A 22,415-nucleotide genomic window follows, 5' to 3' on the forward strand; every position below is an offset into this window, starting at 1 on the left:
CCGTGTGTGTGGTGTTCTGTCTGTAGTGAAAGATGTCCCTGCCCATGGAAGGGGTTGGATAAGGTAATGTTTAAGGTGCCTTCTAACCCAAACAATTCCATGATAACAGTCTTTATTTTTTGCATCCTAAGAAAGAATGCAATTTATTTGTTTACTCTCACAATTTAATCAAGAATTTCAAAGGCAATTTTTGCATTTAGGTGACCAGACCTCCTGGGCTCCTTTCAGAGCCCCCAGTTTGATTTCAAGTGGAGGAAAGACAAGCTCCCCTGCACTCTTTTTGGATGCTCAGCCTTAGTGAGGAGGTCAGGCTCCACAGGAGCTGCTCAGCCTCTCCACGGAGAACTCCAGCTCATTGCCGGTGAAGTCTTCAGTGCAATCCAAAGGCCAGCGGAGTTAATTGAACGATCTGACCCCTCCTGTTCCCAGTGGGAATTGAATGAGGCCCCAGGACACGACAAACGTGTGATGGCATTTAGCCGCGGCCCTCTCATTAATTAGTAGAGCACCTGAACTGTTGTAACCCCGCCTAGCTCGGGGTACATGGCCTTTTCCACATTCAGACTGCCTTTGTACTGAAGGCATTTCCATCCTTTTCCCCTGAGGAATCCTCCGGTCTGAATGGCAGCCCGATATTGGGAAATAAATACCTGAGCATTTGCAAAGATCCCCTTTGGTTTGACGGGATATTCAGGGGGAATATCCGAGCCTGGATGTGCTGACCAGAGCGGTTTGTTTGTTTGCTTTTCCTGACGGAGTGAAAGCTTTGCTGGGAGCCGTGTCCCTGTTTTACCACTGGGGTGTAGGAGAGTGTTATCCTAAGGCATCCAGCCCGGAATGCCCGCTGCCAGCTCCTGCTCCAGGATTCGGGATGGTCTCAGAGCAGCACTGATGGGAGCTCCGTGCTGATTGCCTTGTTGATTGAAAACTTAATTATCTCTGGCCTTTACATCCCTGCTTTTCTCTTGTTCTTCCGTGTACAAGACACACACATTTGTGTCCAAATAAATATATATATATATATATATGGTGATTAAAAATATTAGCCAGTTTATAGGCAGTGATAGTTTCTGTCATGATTTTTGTTTGATGTATTTTTTCTCCATAAAAGTACTTACATAACAACTTCAACTTAAATGACTTCCAAAACAAGTGGATTATTTTTAATTCCTCCAGTCTGCTAAAATTAGACCTGTACTGCAACACGATTCATTTCTTAAGAAGCTTTATGGAATCAGAGAATTGTTAAGGCTGGGAAATATTTTTAAGATCACAAAGTCCAACCACCAGCCCAGCACCACCACCGTGTTTCAGCACTAACCCTTGTCCCCAGGTGCCACATCCACACAATCTTCAAATACTCCAGAGATGGGGACACCACCACTGCCCTAGGCAGCCTGTGCACTGCTTGACAGACCTTTCAGTGATTGGATTTTTTCCAATATCCAGCCTGAGCCTCCCCTGGCACAGTTCAAGGCTGTTCTCTCTCACCCTGTCCCTGTTCCCTGGGAGCAGAGCCCAAGCCCCCATCCCCCTGGCTGTCCCCTCCTGTCAGGGAGTTGTGCAGAGCCAGAAGGTCCCCCTGAGCCTCTTTTTCTCCAGGCTGAGCCCCTTTCCCAGCTCCCTCAGCCTCTCCACATCAGACTTATCCTGGAGTGTAGCTTTATCACCCTGGAAAACAATTCCAGTTTCTTTTGGATTTGCTTCCCAGGTGATCAAACACTCAAAAATAACCAAAACCCCTGAAACAAAACCTCAAAACCTTTCCTCTCCCTACCCCTCTTCAAACATGTTGAAAAGGCTGCTGGAAAGATTTCCTGGTGTTTGATTCAAATGTGTTCTTTTGAGGGTTAAAGGTTTCTCCATTCCTGGATAAAAATGACATTTTGCATGGGATACATGGTCCTAAATTCCATTATCCTTTAGAGGCAGCAGCTGCTTTGGTGTCTGGTCACCTTAACTTAATATAGATGAGCAGAGAAGATGAGTTCTTAAATCCCAATTAAATTTAATACTGCTTTTGGAAGTGTCAGCTTAAATTAATGAGTAAAAAAGAGTAAAGAGACAACACCATGTTTTTTTCTAAAAAGCTGAAGTACAAATACAGTCACTTTCCTGGTTTCTTACTAATTTTTTTCCCCTTCACCTCTAAACTTATTTATTTCCAGGACTTCCTGAACCTGAACAAACAAGTATCCTGAATAAGGAAATAAAAGACTGTTTAGTGTGATCAAGACTTCAAAAGGTTTTGTTTCTTTAAAAATAAAAATAAAGCAGCAGACAGATCAATTGTAGGGTTTTATTTAAGAGTATGTTATTATAAACCTCCTAAGAAGCCTATGAAATGATGCTGATTTATGTTAGAATTTTTGATTTGCTAGAAATAACTAAAAGAAAATACAGTCCAGGTTTTGTACCTTTGCACTTCAAAAATAATTTTTCCATATATAACATTTTTGTTTCATTTTCTGAAAAAGCAGGTGAGGATAAACTCTTGGCAAAATAAGTCATGGAATATTTCCCCAATCCACATTTTGTCATTATCTGAAAAACCAAAATGGTAAAATTAGTGAATACAGTGTGAAGAGAACAAAGTAGGGCAAATGGAAAGGAAACTGAACTTACTGGGGATAAGAAGGAATCTCAAGTGAGGGTTTGGGGGCTGTTTTCATGTGGAGTTGTTATGGAAGCAGCATCTCTGATGGCCAGGGAGAACCAAGGGATGCCCCTTTTAAGTCACAGAATCTTTGTCCTTTCTAGTGGGGCTGGACCTCACAATACTGGAATTACTCATGGTGAGGTCACTTTTATTTAATAACTGAATTGGGTTAGGGTTCCAATCTTCACTATCAAAAAGTTTTCCCAGGACCTACCCTCTATATCCGTTTTTGCATTTTAAGCCCCAGAGCACTGTGAATTCCTTTTCTTTTTTCCTTTTTTTTTTTTTTTCCTTTCAGTTGCCTTTCATGTATTTAAGGACCAGTATAATTTCATTGTTATATATCACTTCAGTCTTATTTCTAGACTAAAGAATTCTCATTCCTTCTTTTAGCTGTTGACAGGAATTTATATCTGTAGCAGTGAAAAAAAGGGAGGATGTTCAAACTATCTCTTTGGAGCATAAATTTCAGTGCCTGCCATACATTAAAGTTTCTAATTCAGTCAGGGTTTTCGACACCTGCCTCTAAAAAGGTCCTCTTGCTTCTGGAGCCATCGATTCCACCTGTGACACTTTGCTGTGCATTGATTCATAGACTCCATTAAGAGGATTTTACAGGAATGTTTGCACGGCACATGGGAGAGAAACCTCCAGATGAATGATTTATAAAGGGCTGCTGTAAAGAAATGGCAATGAAACCTCCAGTGTGGGCTTTTAAAAAAAGGCCTAATTATGATTTGTGCAATTGCTAATAAATAATGGTGTGAGCTGGAAGCCTAAATCTTGTGCTTCTTGGGCAATACTAGCCTTTGCATATTTATATTTAATGCCACTGGTTTTTGGATTGTGATTAGACCCTTAACAATGGGGCACATATATGTACATATTTTATATATATTTACTGGGTTCATGTCATATATATGCAGTATAATATATTTTATCCAAGTATTGTTGATGAATGCTGGTCTAATAATAGGAAAGCAAGTACAGGGATAATGTAGCCTGTCCTTATCACTAGGAGTATCACACTAGGAATTCCTGAAATTTCTGATTGCCCCTCATTGCATAAAATTCATTGTTGTTTCTGTGCAATCAGACATTGAAGGCCACAGAAGAAAATTCATTAATATTTGCCTTATTGATTTAATGATTGTTTGTCTCATATTTTAAATGGTTGTTGAAGTTTATTTTGTTTCATGTTCTAAATGGTTGTGGAACCTTCCAGCTCTTGCTTCCACCAGATTTATGTCATTCCTTCCACATCATGATCCTTTTCTTTTAAAACTGTCAGACACTGATTGAGAAATTGTGGTGTGGTTCCTTTTGCTTCCCCTGCTAAATTCCTGTGTGATGGTACAAGAAGGGATGGGTTGTGATGAACACATCACTGCTGTGATGAGGGCCTGTGCTGCCCAAAATTATGCAGCACCTCCAGCTTTATCTGAGGCTGTTTGCTTCAAAGGTGACTGAGAACTCCCAGACAGGGATTTAGTGAATCAGCAAAATGGTTTTTAACAGTTTCCAAGTGGGCTCAAGAATGAGTTGCTGTCTGACACTGAGTCGCATCCAGAAGACACTTTTATTATTTCAGTTTCTGTAAAGTGCTCCATATATATACCTATATATATATTAATCTCCTATTCTTACTACAATTTATTGATAATAAATGCAGAATTTCTCTTAACAACTAAGCATTGCTGTGTGAAAACCAGAACATGAACATGAGTAGCTGAGCTTGCTTCCCCAGGGAGCACCTAGCAGAAAACTGAAAATGAGTTCCCCACCTCATGCCTGGCAGCACTAGAAATGGTGTGGTGAGAATGGGGTAAGGACATTTCCACAGAGGAAGGCTCTCTCAGCTGCTAACTTGTTTCCCTGTCCCAATGTCCCCTCCATAAATCACCTTTGGCAGGGCATGTTGGCCCTCTTTGGGGATTGTAACCTCAGCACTCGAGTCATGATTGTATTCCTGCAGCCCCCAAATGACCTCATAAGCACCCGATTTCAGCTTTCAGATTTGCACCATGGAAATCTCTGTGCTACTATATATCCTAAGCCTTTGGAGACAATGTCTTATGTCTGGGAGAGGTAACACTGCTTTGGGGTAAGCTCCACCTGGATCTCTGGAAGCATCACTTTTAACCAAATGGCACCACCCTGTGAAAGAAATTGAGTCCAAAATTCTGCTTAGAGCAGCTCCAAACTCAAAGGTTTATTTTAAAATTTAATTTTCCTCCTGACAGCCCCCTCTTGTACTCAGTTTGACAAAGGAAAAAGCCAGAGGAGGTTGCATGTGGATAACATTGTACTTTGTAGGTTGTGACAGTTCACCCTCTCACTTGGAAGATTGTCCTAGACAGTCCAAATAAAAGAAAATATGGACTCTGAAGAGCTCAACCAATGTTTTCTTGTGCGAAATGCAGCACTTCCAGCACCTCACATGGAGCTCACCTGCTCCTCTACTACATCCTAGAAAGTACAAGCCCTGGGTTTATGGAAGAGTGGTGGAATTATCTTCCCGATTTTCACTCCTTTCTGAAGTAATTTGATTGCAAGGAGGACAACACAGACAGGTACAATAGACACCAATTTCTGCTTTCAGGCTGCTGCTGTGTCTCACCTGCTTCTGCTTTGTGCTGACAGAGCTGGACCTGTGGCAACACCTATCCTTGCCAGCCAGCTCCACCTGGAGCTGATGGATCCATTTTCCCACAGCAAAAATGTTAATAGGGTGTTCAATCAATCTGTGTTCCCTTTTTTATATAAAGAAATACTTCTAATACTTTAACAACTCTAAGGCTGAAATGATGAGCCTGCAATAAACTTAGAAAACCTTCCAGACAGAAAGAGCTATTCAGGGCCATGTAAATCCAGAAGCATATCTGGACTAGCTTAATATTTTGGAATGTCATGATGTATTTGGAGAAATTTTTAATTCAGTTGAAGATAGCTCTTTTCAAACTCTTGGGCAGGAATGAGTCTCCAGAGGCCAGAGCTGCATTTATTACAAGCTCTTTAAGGGCCTTGTCTGATTCTAGGCTCCAGCAAAAAAAAGAACAAAATATTGATGAGTAGGCAGTGCAATTCCCTCTCCAGAGCCTTGTGGTCAAATTAATGGAATCAATGCACCACAAACCAGAAATCCCTTTGTCATATTTATGTCACTTCTATAGCATTTACCTATAAGACAAAATGCAACCATTAGAATGTGGCTGTACTACAAGGGCACATCTGTGAAATGGGAGAGGGTTTTAAATCACCTTCCCCTTCCTTATTAGCTTAATATTTCCTATTTGGAAAGCTTGTGGCCAGAACAGGTAACGAATACAAAGGACAGGAGCAACAGAGAAAGGTCTGTGCTGGTGTGGCTTGGGAGAGACCTTAATGCCCATCCAGTGCCACCCCCTGCCATGGGCTAGATCAGGTTTCCACTATCCCAGGTTGCTCCAAGACCTGTCCAACCTGGCCTTAGACACTTTCAGGGATGGGACCAGCCACAGCTTCTGTGGGTACTCTGTGCCTGGGCTTCACCACCCTCACAGGGAACAATTCCTTCCCAAAATGCCAATTAAACATGCCCTCTATCAGTGTGAAAGCCTCTTGCCCTGTCACTCCAGGCCCTTGTCCAAAGCCTCTTTCTAGCTCTCTTGGAGCCCTTTTAGGCACTGGAAGGTGCTCAGAGATCTTCCCAGAGCCTTTTCTTCTCTGTGCTGAAATGCAGGGAGCAAGGATGTGAAAGGATCTACAAGCTTCTTTGGTTTAAAATATTTGCTGTCATCTGCCAAGTGTCAAACCCCCATGTTGATACCAGTGTGATAAAGATATCTCTTGCCTGTCCTTCTTCCTGCCATGTCTTGTTGTCAGGATGGAGGAGGAGCAAAAATAACTTTCTTGGATTAGCAACAGGGAAGCTGTTAAATTTAATCCAAGCCCATAAAAAAAGCTCTCTGAGGTCCTGTGCATGTAGGGACCCAACACAGTGAGCCTGAGTAATGCCTGTCTGTTAAACAAAGGTGATTAATGCAAAAGGCTGCTTGATGTGCCGATTAGAAGATGACCACACTGACCACACCTACAGGGCTGGATCCATTCTTGTGATCCGAATTGATGGGTGAGCATTGTAATCTACTCAAACCACAGCACAGACTGAAATCCTCCCAAACTGTCATTAATATCACTCCTAGTGAATCCTTTCTTTTGATAGACTCAGCTCACAGTGATTTACCCAGAAGACAAAGTGTTTTGACATTAGATTCCAGAAAACTTAAGGCTTGGGGTAGATTTTGACAAGTGAAAAGCATTTGGAGGGGGATTAATTCATTTTGCACCAAACGGTGGATGGCACATGGCTGGGTGGAATTAAAAATAAAGGGAGGAAATTAACTTGCTTTATGGGTAATTATCATCTGTGATGTGTCTCTGATAGTATGCTTTCCTAGATTGCTTAAATATTCACCTTAAACAAACTGGAAACTTTTCACATCCTGCAGTAACATAGGAAAAACTCAGCCCAGGAAAAAATCCTGATTACAAATTGTTTCTTATCTAGCTGTGATGGATTTTAGGAGTGCTTTATGGTTTTGTGGTTATTGTAGGAGATTTTCTTGTTCATGTGGAGTTCTTTTGGTCTTGACTTTTTAATTGTTTGCTTCTTTTTTTGTTAGTTGTCTGTATGCATTATGAGGAGAAATTGAGTCCCACTTCTGATACCGGTCCAGAGGAGGCACCAGGATGATCAGAGGGATGGAACAGCTCTGCTGGGAGGAAAAGCTGGGAGAGTGGGGATTGTTCAGCCTGGACAAGAAAAGCTCTGGGGTGACCTCACTGTGGCCTTCCAGGACCAGAAGGAACTGACAGGAAACATGAAGAGAGACTGTTTACAAGGGATGGAGGGACAGGACAAGAGGGTATGGACTTAAATTAAAAGTGAGTGGGTTAAATTGGATATTAGGAAGCAATTCTTGGTTATGAGGGTGGGCAGGCCCTGGCACAGGGTGCCCAGAGAAGCTGTGGCTGCCCCTGGATCCCTGGAAGTGTCCAAGGCCAGGTTCGACCAGGCTTGGAGCAAGCTGGGCTAGTGGAAAGTGTCCTTGCCCATGGCAGGGGGTGGAACAAAGTGATCTTTAAGATCTCTTCCCACCAAAACAATTCCATGATTCTATGAAAATGAAAATTATGTAGAAGAAGAAAACTGCCTGCAGACACTCATATTAACTGGGCTATTGATGTACTTTCCCCCACTTTGTCACAAGAAATCAGCAGCCCAAAGCAAGCCATGAACAATTCAGCAATTCAACATTTTACTAATGTTGGTCACAAGAGTAGAAAAATTGTACTTCAGTTCCAGGGATGGAAGAACTTGTCAGTTTTTTTGATTGGTTCATTGATGCTGTTTAATTTGAGTATTCCAGCAAGTTGTATTTGGCTTTGTGAGCAAATATTACTGTGGTGCATGCTCCATTTCATCAGAGAAACCTCAGCCTCAAAGTGATATCCCCAAAGCTTTGTCATCAGCATCATCAGGATCCACCATCAGCTGGAAAAGAAATAGAGATTGGTGGGCAGCATCCCTACCAAGAATAATTTGAAGCATCAAAATTCTCTGCCAGGGCAAGTTCTGTGTTAATTTCATCACCATTTCTCTCTGAGTGAGCCCAGCTTGGTCAAACTGAGTTTATTCTGTTGTTCTTCCACTTGGTTTTCCTCATGCAAGGATTCTTTTCAGGGCTCTGTGGTGCACAAAGCAGAACTGTGCCAAAGGGCTAAAGGGGGCAGAGATGCTGACCAATAATCATCAATCTTGTGATGGGTTTCTCAGGCATAACAGAAAATAACTGGCAGTAGCTGTGCTCTCTGATTTATTTTCTATGCTAATGAGATCAAAGTGCTGCTTCGTGCAGCCCTCGGAGCTGAATTAATGGGGAAAATCTTTATGGCTGTGATTGCGTGGGGCTGTGGTAATTAAAAACATATTGTTTAGCTGGAGTAAAGTCACTAATTAAAAAAAGTAAGAGCAACAAGATGAGTAAAGCCCGTTTTTAAGGATTCATTCAGAAAAACAGAAAATTTTTTGATCTGTATTTGCAGTCACTCTACAGCCACAGTCACAAAGCTCATAAGAAACCCAGCTCAGGATAACAATAACAGTAGTCAAATCAGTAATGTTGAAGGAAAGCACAATATATTTTTAAAAATAACCTCCCAAAACTAAAAACAAGATTTTAAACCACCCAGAAAGCCTGAGGGTTAATGGGATTAGAGATGGGAGTAATGGGATTAGTGGCTCTGCCTTGGGAACAGTGTCACTTTCTCTATCAACAGAGATTGTGAAACAGGGAATCAGATGCTGTGTATTCCCAGGGACCAGTTCCCAGTGAGATTTTGCTGGAATTGCAGTCACTTGGAATTCCCAAGCAGTGAGGGAGCCAAAATGAACCAGAGCTTTATAAGCCTGATGTAAAGTATTGGAAAAGCCAGCTCCTTGTTGGACAGGCGGCTTTTGGGAAGGATCTTAATGGCGGTGGTGACAAAGGGTTTTCTCAGGCTCTAGCTGGATTTTGCTTTCATTGCAGACTCTGTATGATTCCTTTGTGGTCAGCAATTGTGGCTCAGGAATCCATCCCAGGAGGCTGCACGTGGCCTCCACAAGGAATAGCACCTGCAAGGAATACGGGAAGCAGAAGAGGAACTGCTGCCCTGAGCCACCTGTGGATCTGCTGCAAGGATGCCTTGGCTCAGAGTAAAATATGGATAGAGGAAAACTGCTGTGATCTGGCAGAAATGCAGGCCACAATCTCAAAAGCCATATTAAAGTCCATTTTAGTCAATAGTCTACATCACTTAGAGGTGTAAAAAACAATATCTAATCAAGAAAAATTAAAGGACTTAACACTAAGTCTAAATTTGAAAAATTTAAAATTGAATTTGAAAAAAAATCTGAAGATTTACTAAGGAGTTGATCTCCACTTGTGAAAAAAAAAGTGTTCTTTATATATAAATATACATATGTACATATATTTTATATATTTTTCTTTAAGTTTCAGTTTTGTATTCCACCACTATAAAGATAATAAAAAAATTATTTTTTTTATCCCATCACCATACTGTGGTGAAATACATAACTTTATTGCACTTCACTATAATAGATGAAGAAATCTCTGTTTCTACACTCCTACCCACTGCAGCAGGATTTTCAGTCAGATTTTACTAATGTGATACTTCACATCAGGAAAACTGAAGCCCTTCAGTCCATCCAGATCACAGATTTCATGGACATTTTTCTGAAGCTGAAAACATTGAAGGCAGTAGTAATGTCTTCATTACTAATGGAAATGTTCAGACTTAATAATTAATTTTATTATTAATAGTAAATAATTATTAATACCCATTAATTTCTATGTTGGTTTGCTGTGGATTTGGGTTTCCTCCTTCTTGTACTCAGTTTTAGTATCAGAAGCTGGTTGGTAGAAAGTTCAGAATAAATTTTGTGTGCAGAGGGGATTTTTTTTAGTCTGGTGGTGGTAGAGCAGTTCACAATGTCCTTACAGAGACCCTGAATCCTAGAGTGGTTTGGGAGGGACTTTAGGGATTATCCATTTCACTCCTGGCATGAGCAGGGAATCCTTGGATCAGTCCTGGGACAAACAAGGACTGCACATGAATGTTTTCCAGCCCAGGAGCTCAAGTTGGTTTCTCTAGGTGTTAAACACCAGTAATACCAGAATGTCTCCTGGAAGCCCAATGGAATTGGCAGGTGGTATCAAAGATTGGTTAGCAACCAGTAAACTCTATTTTGGGAATTCTGCCAACATCAGCCTAAAAGGGCTGGGATCTTCCCCTTTCCATCTCTATCTGGATGTGAAATGCATTATTTGTCAGTTGGTCCCTAGTCAGTTTTGGGGACTGTCTGATGAATTAGACCCAGGTTTGGGAGAGATAAGGAGAAAGATACATTGTATAGAAATTGCAGGGAATTGTGGATGCATTTGATGTTTTACCAAGGCAGAAATTATTTGTGATTATTTGATGTTGCTGTTAATTTGGTTTGTTCATGGATTAGTTCATCTGTAACTCCAGCAGTTGATGTGTGGGATATGGCTGGTGCTGCTTTTGAGTCTAACAAACTATGATTAAAAGCTTACCTGCTTTAACTCCTTCTTTCCCAGCTGGCATTCCCTGACCTTGAGGAGTGTATAAAAGCAGTTTTACAGTCCACTGTTTGCCAAGTGACACTTCTGGTAACTCAGGCCTGCACTGGAACTCAGTTGCTTCTCTGTGTTCTTTTCCTCCTCCTTCTGTTTTATGAAGGGGTATCAGAATTTTGGTGGCCCATGGCCAGCTCCTGATCAGCTCCTCAGAAAAAAAAAAAAATAATTAAAAAAATCATACTTGTCAGAGTGATGAAAGGATTTTTTTTTCTGAGCTTCTTGACATCCTGGGTATCCTCTTGGTTTCTAATCCTACTGAAACCAAGCAGAGTCACATGTTAGGGGAAGTTTTAAATCACAAGGGTGACTTTCATCCCCTGGATTTGTTCATAAAAAAGCTGTGTTTCCTTTGAATAAATTATTCACTTCCCTGGATTTCCTCCCTCATGCTTTCTGAGAGGAAGAAGCAGCATTTGGTGTAATCCTTTCCCTGCACTTCCTGTGTCTTGTTCCTTGTTGGAGTTTCTGCCAGCAGGTCTCAAAGGCTTCGTTCCTGCTTGAAACACGGAGCAGGCTGGACTCTTGACACGGCTCCATGACCTGGGCTGATTTAACAAGGATTATTATTATTCCATGGACACGGATAATTGCAGCTCCACCCCAGGCACAAAGCCCTGTAGTTTGTAGCCTATCCAAGGAATATTTTCTGCCTTCCTTGCCTGAGTGATGCGAAGTGAGCAATTCCTTCCTTGCTGACTCCTGCAAGGAGTGAAACCAGGAAAATGTAATTAGCTGCCTGAAATATGAAGTGTCTTCCCTTTTCTGAGCATTACAAGCATTTCTGAGTGTTACTCCTTTATGAGATGCCTTTCCAAAAGCTTTTAATGAAGGCAGGATGAAAGCCAATGGAGTAGTGGCTGAATGCTACTTTTTTTTCAGTTTAAAACAGACTTTCATTTTCTTTTTACCTCTCATTCATGTCCATACAACATTTTGCCTTACTTCTACAAATGTGCAACTCTGGAAAGTGTTCTCATTACTTTTACCTTCCTGTCACACAATTCCAAGATCCATTGTATCAAAGATGCTACATAAAAAGGCAAATTAAAATTGAATTGCAGTAAAGTTCCTAGGAGAATTCAGGGCATTTCAAAGAGTTTACAACTAAAAGCATGATGTGGTGGGAATGGGCAATTAAGTGCAGGAAATCAGTATTAGTGTGCTGGTTAGTGTTAAATGGTGAATATGTGATTATGTGCCTTTTATTTGGGACCTTTAATTGCAATTAATACTGCTGGGTCATATATGTTTAAATGTGTGGAAAATCTGCTTCCCTGCAGGGTGGAATGGAGGAATTGTTTCTTGACATACACAGTAAGAGATTATTTGGCAATAATGCCCCAAACAGCCTACTATTTTTATGTATCTTTATGTTTTCGGATCTCTTATGGAAGAATTTAGTAACTGGAGATTGCAGGAAGCCAGGTGGGTGAGGTGGCACTGGAGTGGGGGCTGGTCTCTTCTCCCAGGGAACAAGTGACAAGGTGAAAGGAAACGGTCTCAAGCTGTGCCAGGGGAGGTTTAGGTTGGATATTTGGGAAAATGCCTTCATGGAAAAGGTGGTCAGGCATTGGAACAGGCTGTCCAGGTCAATGGTAGAGCCATCATCCCTGGAAACATTCAAAAAGAGAAAGAATTTAAGAAAAAAACTGCTTGGAGATCTATCACCATAAGATTTTATTATTATTGCTCTTATTAATAAGAATAATGAAGTTTTAAAAGAGGTAGATATTATAATTTCAGTCATTCTAACAGAGTCTTTGTCTGAGTAGTGGAAATTAATACAGCTGGACTTTGCCCAAAAATAATAATCTGACAAGTCCTGGATTTAGTGATTCTTTTGGAACATATCCTAATTTTTAAAGTCAGAATAGAAGGTGGTTTTGGTTTTCTGAGTTAGTCAGGCTATAATCTCTATCCCTGCAGGATCTGCAGTTCAGAAAAACCAGGTGGGGAACACTGCTGCCTTTCCAGAGGTTCCCACTGAGGATAAGAGCAGTAATTATCTTTGGGATATCTATGCCCATCTCAAGTGCACCAATTAGTGACAATTGAGCCTGAAAGGAGGTGAAATTCCTTCCTAGCAAATGGTCCTGTTGCCAGACAGTAGGAAATTATTTGTGTTTCCCGGCCAGTTACAGACTTCCTTGGTTAATTAAGATCCTTATCCATGTCTGAAGCCCTCACCCACAGCTCCTCTGGTGTACTTGGGAAAGGGAAAATGTAACTTGTAGCTTCTACATTTGTTCTTTGCCCTGAGATAAATGTCTCTGATATGAAATTCAGGGCACTGATCACGTGTTTGGAGACTGAACTCAGGAGGGAGTCAGAACAGTCCTTTGTGGAGGTTCCTCTGAAGGTGCCGCCACATTTTCCTGCTGGGATGGAAATCAGATACAGTGCTGAGATTTTCAGCATAATATTAGAATAAAAGAATGCCATGGAATGGTTTGTGTTGGAAGGGACCTTGAAGATCAATCCATTGCTCCCCCTGCCACGGGCAGGGACGCCTTCCACTATCCCAGCTTGCTCCAAGCCCCATCCAACCTGGCCATGGACACTTCCAGGGATCCAGGGGCAGCCACAACTTCTCTGGGCACCCTGTGCCAGGGTCTCACCACCCTCTGACACCAACATTCCAAACCATTCTATGATTCTGTGATTTTTAGTGATCTGGGGAAACTCAGAAAAAAAAAAAAAAAGAAAATTCGATATAGATTTAGATATAGCATAAAAAATAACATCAGCCATTAAGCCAATGAGCTATTTAAATAAGCTAATTCATTTAATGGTTTTTTAAAATGCTGCAGTGTGACACAGAGCCTTGGAAGAGGCATGTCCTTCCTTTCAGAATATCAGCAAAAGATCATCCTGCAGGAGAAAGGAAGGAATTCCCTCAGCTCTAAGGACCTGTGCTGTAATATGTAAAAATATATGTAAAAGGCATTTCCTGATGGACGGAAGGGAATGCAAAGCACCCATAGTCACCTGTCCAGCTTGACAAATAACAGCAGGGAAAGGGCAGGAACAAGGAATTTTTCACCTTGTCGGTTAAGAATCATAAACACTTCTGTTTGCAGCCCTTATCTCCAAAACTCCACAACATGAGGCAGATTTAATGGAAACAGTTTGTTTTTGTTTCTTTGATAGCAGCGAAGAAAAATCTGCAGAATAGAACCAAAGAAACCCTTCCTGTCTTTGCGTATGAGGTGTATTTCTTCCACATCAGCTGCACGGGCAGTTGTGCAACAAACACATGGAAAAATGAACAATGAGTTCTGGGAATTAGGTGCAACAAACTGGTAGGTGATGCACCAGTAACAGATGGTTAAAATTTAGCACTACAAATCAGTAATACACAAATTTCCAGGGAGCAAATCCCTTCTCTGCAGGGGCACCTTTGAAGTCATTAGAGTGAGTTAAATTCCAGCTCCTTGTGTGCTCCAGGTGGGAATCGGCTCCCATTAGCTAGCTCTCTTTGAGATGCATATTTCCCTGCAGGTCCCTTTTGGTTCTCTCTCAGGTGCAGATTTCCTGCCCTCCCCATGCCCTCGCTCCATCCACACCTTGCTCAGCAGAACAGGGGGAATTTCCTGTCCATCCAGTCTGGAATCCTCATTCAAGTGAATCAGAAAATTGCCTCCACAAGGCTCAATAATGAGATAATTTGAATTCTAGGCTATTATTAAGCCTTTAAAACAGTGCAAGATGGAGTTAAATTGGGATATGTTCTCGGTTCTTTCTTATCCTTTGTGTTTTCTCTTGACATCTGCCTACTTAATTTTTCTTTCCTTAAAAAAAATAGAAAAAAAACCCCCCAAAAACCTCTGACTGTGTCATAATTTCTCCTATATCTTTCTTATGCTTTGTATGGTGCCACAGTAGGAAGAGAGATTCTTTCTTTCACGTTAACAGCAGTTTCTCTCATTTGCAAGTGGAACTTAAAAGATTCATGTTCTTTTTCTGTATTATTTTCATGATGACGATGCTGAGAAGGCTGTTGGTGTTTTTTGAAAATCTGCCTCACACTCCAAACATTCAATACATTCAGATTTTTGTCCTAGGGTTTTATTTTGTATTTATTGGGAGGTACATGTCACTGTGGGAAAGAGAAATGTTAATTGTAAGGCTAAATTGTGAATTATAACTCATTATTATGGAAACAAAGGTGTTCTGCATCTCTAGGAAAATAGGGAAGGAGGCAGTAAAGGGGAAAAATAAAGAATTTTGATTTTTTTCACCATTTGTTTTGTTATTCCTGCGTAAGCTGTTGGTATTTCTTGTGGGTTCAACATTTGTGCCTTGCCTCTGAGTGCCAAGGAAACTTTCTTTTGGCTTGCTTGCCCTCCTTAAACACTTCCAGATTGGGAAAAGTTGCCTTTATGACAACACTTTGCTTTATGGCAACAAGATCATTACACTTTGATGTTGCTGCAGTAAAATTAGGGGATGTGATGAAGTTAAGTGCAGAAAATGTTACCAAAGCTGCATAAAAAGGTCATAAAAAACTGTCTTAATAGACACTTTACTGGAAATTTGAGGAGTGGGAGAAGCAATGGAAAATATGTTTTCCTTTTGGTTTATACGATCTAATTTCTCCAAACTGGATGCACAACCCCCATGCATTATTTTTCCTGAGTCTCCCTCTAAGCAAGTTAAAATCTTGATTTCCCTCCAGTTCAGATGAACAACAATCAGCTGGAATGTTATCTGTGAAGTTTTGAGTGTTCAGATCCCACTATTGGAGAGTGACAAATGGATGAATTCCATCCATCCTTCCTAAACTGCACTTACTGTATTTGTGAATAAAAATAAAAAGGAGAACTAATTAAAAAAGTTCTTTGTAAGTGGCATCTGGAAATCAGATCCCAAATTTTAAAAAAAAACCAACAAACTAATTTCAAAATAAACTCCATTTTAGCAAACTAAGTTTATCATTGGTATTTGTCATACTTATCTGAAGAGTATATCCATTCAAGTAGCTCTAATTCCATTTCTAAATCTTTTGGTGATGGATCATCTTTAGAATTCTGTTGCTTGAGCTGTCATATTTTGAGGGAAGACTTGCACAGCTACCTGTTTTTACACCTGGCACAGGGAGAGAAGAAGAAATACAACAAAAACAAGAGGAAAAGGTTAAAATAGAACTCCCTACTTAAACTCAGTGGTTTTGGTCTGAAAAGCTGCAGAATCACAAGACAAGAAATAACTACCATATCCGTCAGACAGGAATATTTGGTTTTATTCCTCATTTAGTTGGGGGTTTGGGGACAATGTCCTTAGCAGTTCTTGAAGATTTAATATATTTGTTTCACAGATAATTTTTTAGTAACCAATATGAATAGAAGGAGGAAGAGGATGACATTAACTCTCTGAGCACTGGAGCCTGCTTCAGTGTATCCTTTTAGTTTGATGTTTAGGGAACATTTCATGGAGGATTTTAACCATATGTGATAAAAAAATGGGTGTGCATCCTCAGTATCATTCAAGAGAACATGAAGAAAATGTATTGAATTTAGAGCTGAAATTTTGGGTTCTGTCTTCACATTTATTAATCCCTCCTACATTTCTCCCTTATGTGTCTCATAAAATTCCATGAGATAATTCTGGAACATTTCTATTTAATTTCCAGCTGGGAGCAAGGCACCATGTGGCTGCTGATCTGACACTCCCAGCTCAATAATTATAGTGATGTCCATTACAGATCTGTAGGCTTGAGACACCTTTCCCAGTCATGGCAGTCAATCATTCCCGAGGGCAGCTCAACCTTTCCTGCATTTACTTTTATGTGGATTAACATCTGCCCATAAAAAGGCATGGCTGTCAGAGCTCAGCTGAGATGTTTTCATATGGAGCTGGAGATGATTGAGAGCTCTGCACACCAATGTAAACCAAAGTTTCCAGGAAAAAAGATTTTCCCGTTTTTTTAGCTCAAATCAGAATCTTTTAAAATCCACTGGTACTGATTCAGCAGTGATACAAAGATGATGCTGTGGCACAAGACTTCCTGAAGTGCTCCCAAATTTCCTTCCAACTGCATCCAAACAAACACTTGGAGACCTGAGAAATTAAATACTTTTTTACTATTACAAAAGTGAGATTTAGTTTGAGGAAGTTCCTAGAGCATTTCATGTGAAGTTGCTTTGGAGAAGAAAAATGGTTCTGAACATACTTTTTAATTTTATTTCTTCATTCTCTGAAATTTTGGTGAAAAATGGGAATTTTAAACACTCTCCCAGAGAAGTGAAAATAGAGAAAAAATTGGGTAATTTATGCAATGGGATCCTTGAACTTTTAAAAAATTTTCTGCTCTTGCTGTAATATTTCTGCTTGGTGGTGATTTGGATTGGAATGGCCAAATCTACCTTTGCTTCTTCCCTTTCCTTGTCTCACACTCACCTGGCTTCTGGAGGAGTTCCCTCACAGGAGGGGGGGACCAGGTCAGGGTTGGGCTATTCTCCCAGGGAACAAAGGACAGAAAAAGAGGAAACAGCCTCAAGTTATACAGGAGAGGTTTAGATTGGGTATTAGGGACACTTTTTTAATGGAAAGCCCCAGAAGAGGTTGCCTGGGTCAGTGATGGAGTCAGCACACCTGAAAGTGTTCAAAAAACATGTGGATGTGGCATTTGGGGACATTTAGGTTAGAGATGAGACCAATGGTGCTGGGTGATGATATTAAAGGTCTTTTCCAACGTTAAAAAATTTATGATTCTGTGGTTCCACACTCCTTACTCTGGGAATAAGGATGCCACCATCCTCTCTTTCATAGTAATTACCTAAAGGCCTGATGGAGACTGGGATCATCTTTCCAAACTCACTCTCCTTTCATTGTGCAGATTCCTCTTCCAAAGAACATCTCTGCTAAATATAAAACAATATCAATCTCTTACAGATGTTGCACCAAAAGATATTTCAAGAGAATGAAGAAAACAAATTAGCCTTGGCTAGGGATGAACCTCCCTTCTCTCACAACCACTTGGTGCTCCTCAGCTTGGGGTCTTTTCACCCAATTGCTCTCAAAAAAGGCCACATGAAGTGAGGTGTCAGAGGGCTTCCTGCTGAGGTCCAGCTGGGCTACTGGAATGGTAGGACACAATTCCAAGCAAAATGAAAGCTAAACCACCTAGAATATGTTTAGTGTGTGTGGTTGTGGTGGTGCATTCCCCCTGCCCTGTCCAGGCTGCTCTGGATCTCAGAAATGCTCATTAGGCCTCGGCCTTGAACACAGCCCCTGGGCTCAGCTCTTCCCCAGCTTGTCAGAAACACTCCCTGCTCCCAGCAACTGCTGCTGTCCAAACAGCTCCCATTTTCCTTAGGAACAGATTTGGAAACTGTTTCTCTTGCCTGAGGGGTATAACATTCCTGTTGTCACACTTGCAGAGAAAGCCCATGGTGTGGCCGGGATGAAACATTGTTGTGACCAAAGTCCCTCTCTTGGGGCCCCACAAACTGGGGTCCAAAACGGGGCCCTTGGAGCTCTCTGGGGCCGCAGTGGCTGTGACCAGAGCCTCCCTCTGAGGGGGACGCCTGTCAGAGCCACAGAACCCTCACCTTTCTGTACTTGGAGCATCCCTGGACACTGACAAGTCCTGGGCTGACACCCTCACTCCTCAAGGCCTGGCCCTTCGCCTGCTGGGAGATGCAAAGGCATCAAAGTGAGCATTTCACTGACCTCTGAGGGGAATTTTTCACAGGTGCCCTGCTGGCACTGACTCTTTGTGTCTGTGTGCATGCAGGGGTTCATGTGCTATAGCAAATCTGGGAGACATGCTGCTCTCGTAGTTATTTAAGTACCGTGAATATCTAAGTAATTTGGGCCTGTAAGGAAGCTTGTGACTTACAACTAAACCTTATTTAAATGCTGTTAAATGTTGTTCTTTGCTGAGTGGCTAAGTATAACTTTAAAATAATAAGTTAGGTAAATCTTGTTAAGTGTTATTCCTCTGTTAAATTAGAATTAAGCTATAAATTAATTTTAAGGTATATATTAAGTTAGGTATAAGTTAAGTGTTATTTCTTTGGTAAATTTTTATGTTTAGATTAAGTTAAAGTACTGTTAAATTTGAGTGTTCTTAAGCTTTTGGGCTGTGTTGCTTTCTATCCTTGCCCTCACAACCTTTTGTCACACATGCACACACACACACATACATGCACACAGTTCTCAGTTCATTTCTTTTTTGATTGCTTGAGTTTTATTTGCTTTTGTTGTTGCTTGTTTTTCCTTGGTGTGCCTTAACTGTCCTGTAATTAGTAGAATGAATCATGCCAACAAACTTGTCAAGCTTTCATTTAATATTAAATCTGGTTTTTGCTCACACCCTTGCCAATGAATTTTTAGGCAATCTGAAACACTCATTTGTAACAGTGCTGCATGGCATCATCCTGTAGCCCCCAAATCTTTGAAATGCTTGCTAAAGATCTCTTGTTGAAATACTTTCAGCCTCATCTGTTAATAAAGGAGCTGCGTGTGTTTGTGGTGGGAGGAATTCATTCCCAATATCCCATCTAACCCTTCCCTCGAGGCAGCAGGAAGCAATTCTCCCCCGTCCTGTCACTCCTTGTAAACAGTCTCCATGTTTCCTGTTGGCTCCTTCAGGCCCACAATGAGGTCACCTGAAGCTTCTCCTCTCCAAACAGAACAATCCCAACTCTGCCAGTCTTTCCTCCCAGCAGAGCTGCTCCATCCCTCTGATCATCCTGGCGCACTCCCCAACAGCTATTTGTGGTAACTGAACTGTTTTGGAGAACACCACAATCCGTACTTTAATTAGACCACATTAGTTCCATTATCTGGCTATTTATGGAGGTACCTTGGATGTGCCAGAGGGAAATGAAGAGAGAAAAAACCACAAAAAACTCAAATATATAAATGTGCATGGACAACACTATGGTCAGGACAGGATTAGGTGAGCAGGCTGGAGAGAAACCCATGGTTTAATTTGAAATGCATTTTCTCTTAGACTGGATGATAATGAATCTTGTATGAATACTGATGTTAAATAATTTAGCCTTTTGCTATTTCTCCATTGATAAAACAGAGATAACTGATCATTACGCTTTATAAAATCTCCTGCAATCTACTACTGCTGTATAAATACACATATCTGCATGGAGATATGCACATCTTTAATGATTGTAAATGAGCATGGCAGTAGATTGACATTTTATGCATAATATGTTTTCAATTTACTTTCTTAAATGACTTAACTATGATGATGATCTGATGTGAAAGAGTCTAATGAACTGATGAGGGCCAGCATGACACCAAACCTATCAAAAATAATTACCAAACCCTTCTGTATGTGATGAGTAACTGCAGAATAATGTGACATTTCAGGAACACTGCCATGCCAGTTCAGGAATTTCCACTCCACAAATGTATTTTAAATTGAACAATGTATACACTGAATTTTACAATTTCTTCCCTGATAAAATGAATCCTCACACCTTTATTTCACAAATCTATCTCTGTACATTGAATTGCCGGTTGCAATCCAGGGCATTAATTTAAAAGAAGATGTAAAATAAGCTTTTTTGTTTGTTTTTTTTTTTCTTCTCAACATGCTTTTAAAAAGCTGCTTTGAATTGGGGCACAAAGTGTTCTTATTTCTTCCCCTAAAAAGCTCATTCCAGCAGGTGCAAACTGCACTGCTTTATTCAGGTGTTGCTCCCATCCCTTTGAACAGATGTCAGAGCTTTCCCTGTGTGCAGGACACCGGAGGCTCCCATATGTTCTGTGTCACTGCAAACCTCTGATAAGGCAGTTTCTACTTTATTCTGATATCACTGGCTGGTATTTCACATGCAACCAAGTTGTAAATCTTGACATTATAAATAACAGCTGTAGCACACAAATTCTGTACTGATTTCCCAGTCTAGGAAAAAGACCCAACCTTCCCAACCTCCTGTCTGGTTCATCTGCAGCTTTGACCCCCACTAAACTCTTTTCTCACAATGCTGGATACACTTTGGATATTGTGGTGATGCTTCATAATACTGTTCATTCACCTTCAAGGCTACCTAAAGAGTTGTATTGAAATTTAATCTAAAATTCACCAATTTGGTTTACCACCCAAAATTCCTGACATTTTGGTGTGCTCTTTGCTATTGAACTGTGACAGTGGCAGTTCTGCCGCCCTGTCACCTGTTTTGTGTGGTCTCTTCTGGAAAAAAATGTTCCTTTAACAACTGAATATTCACTTTCTTAACTTTTAGAAGTTTTACTAAACATTTTTCCTGTCCTATATCCCTTGAGGTCATGAATTTCACTGGAGTACAAGCCACCAGCAATCTTGTCCTGTCCAATATTAGCGAGCAATGGGTGTCTCTCCCCTGGATAAGCATCTTATCTCAGTGTGCTCCAAGGATGTCCTACACTGTCTGCAGCCTGTTGTGTCCCTTTCTCAGGATCCAGTGCTATTGAATCTTCCAGCAGGATCAGGGATCTCTAGAAATTTCCTCTAGGAAAATTTTCCAGGATGCATTGAAGTAGTCATGGAAACAAATTCCTCATCTTCAAGCATTGTATGAGATCCCCTGCACTATTAATACGTTTTTCAGACTGGTGGTGTGAGGAAACCAGGGGTGTTTTATATCTTAGAAGTAGCTTCAGGTTGAAAGAGCTTTGACTTCACAGGGCATTTGAGAATAGAAACAACAAGAGAAATAGATTACAGCATTATTGTTATTGTTTTTGCTATTATTATTGTTGTTGTTATTTATTCAGCTCCTTTCTAGGAACTGTCCTCAGCTGTCAGATAACACTCAAGACATAAAATGGACACTGGCAGCTAATTAACACGAGGGAATAAACAAATAATCCAACAATAATTATGTGAGCAACTTCTTGCAGAAGGCTTCCTTCTGCAGACATTTCTGCTGCTTTAATTTCTTTGATTATTATAAGGCTACATATGGTGAGTGGCTCCTGGCCATGCTCCTCATCCCCACAGCTGCTGGTAAGAAATCAGAATGAATTACTCTATTTAGAAAATGGAATGAAAATATGGAGAGAAGTGCTCCAGGGGCCCTGGCCACGTTGTTGTGTGAGGAGAGGAGGCTGTTTCTGTGGCTGTGTGTAATTTCCTTGGCTCTCACTTGTGTATATTTTCCATTGATCTTTAGAAATCCTCATACACTCCCTTTCATATGTGGGTTTAGCCTGCTTGCTTTTGTAGATCTCTCATTTCTGCTGCGTCCTGTGGCTGAAGATTTCATGGACATCTGCTAAATGAGATTTTTGAAACTGTCTTTCTTGTGCCTTTTTTTTTTCCCCTTTAATGTTGCTTTTTTTATTTCCTGTCCAATCTCAACCATGTTTCTCAGCTATTTATTAATATGTGTATTCAGGTTCAAATTTACTTTTAGCTTTACAGAACTCTGTTTCTTTACAATAAATGTCCTTAACCAGCTATTCCCTCACATTTTGGATTTCTGTTGTACCCACCAAGTTTTGCCAGAGCACACTGATATCTCCCTCACCTCTCTGTATCTCAGTTAATTGCTGCACTTATCAGCGAATGTTACATATTTAATATATGCCTCTCT

The 22,415-nt window shown here is 40.7% G+C and overlaps 1 long non-coding RNA gene across 1 annotated transcript; it reads right to left on the minus strand.

Moving 5' to 3' along the window:
• Nucleotides 1–7,937: 7,937 nt before the first annotated feature.
• On the minus strand, nucleotides 7,938–18,499 carry LOC147651480 (uncharacterized). Its single transcript, XR_015274084.1, has 4 exons — nucleotides 18,420–18,499; nucleotides 17,645–17,729; nucleotides 10,801–15,954; nucleotides 7,938–8,195 (listed from the first exon to the last, which is right to left on the minus strand). It is a non-coding gene; the product is annotated as an uncharacterized LOC147651480 (long non-coding RNA).
• Nucleotides 18,500–22,415: the final 3,916 nt, after the last annotated feature.

This window comes from Cyanistes caeruleus, chromosome 9, assembly GCF_971803275.1.
Source record: "Cyanistes caeruleus chromosome 9, bCyaCae1.hap1.1, whole genome shotgun sequence".
Lineage (NCBI taxonomy): Eukaryota > Metazoa > Chordata > Aves > Passeriformes > Paridae > Cyanistes > Cyanistes caeruleus.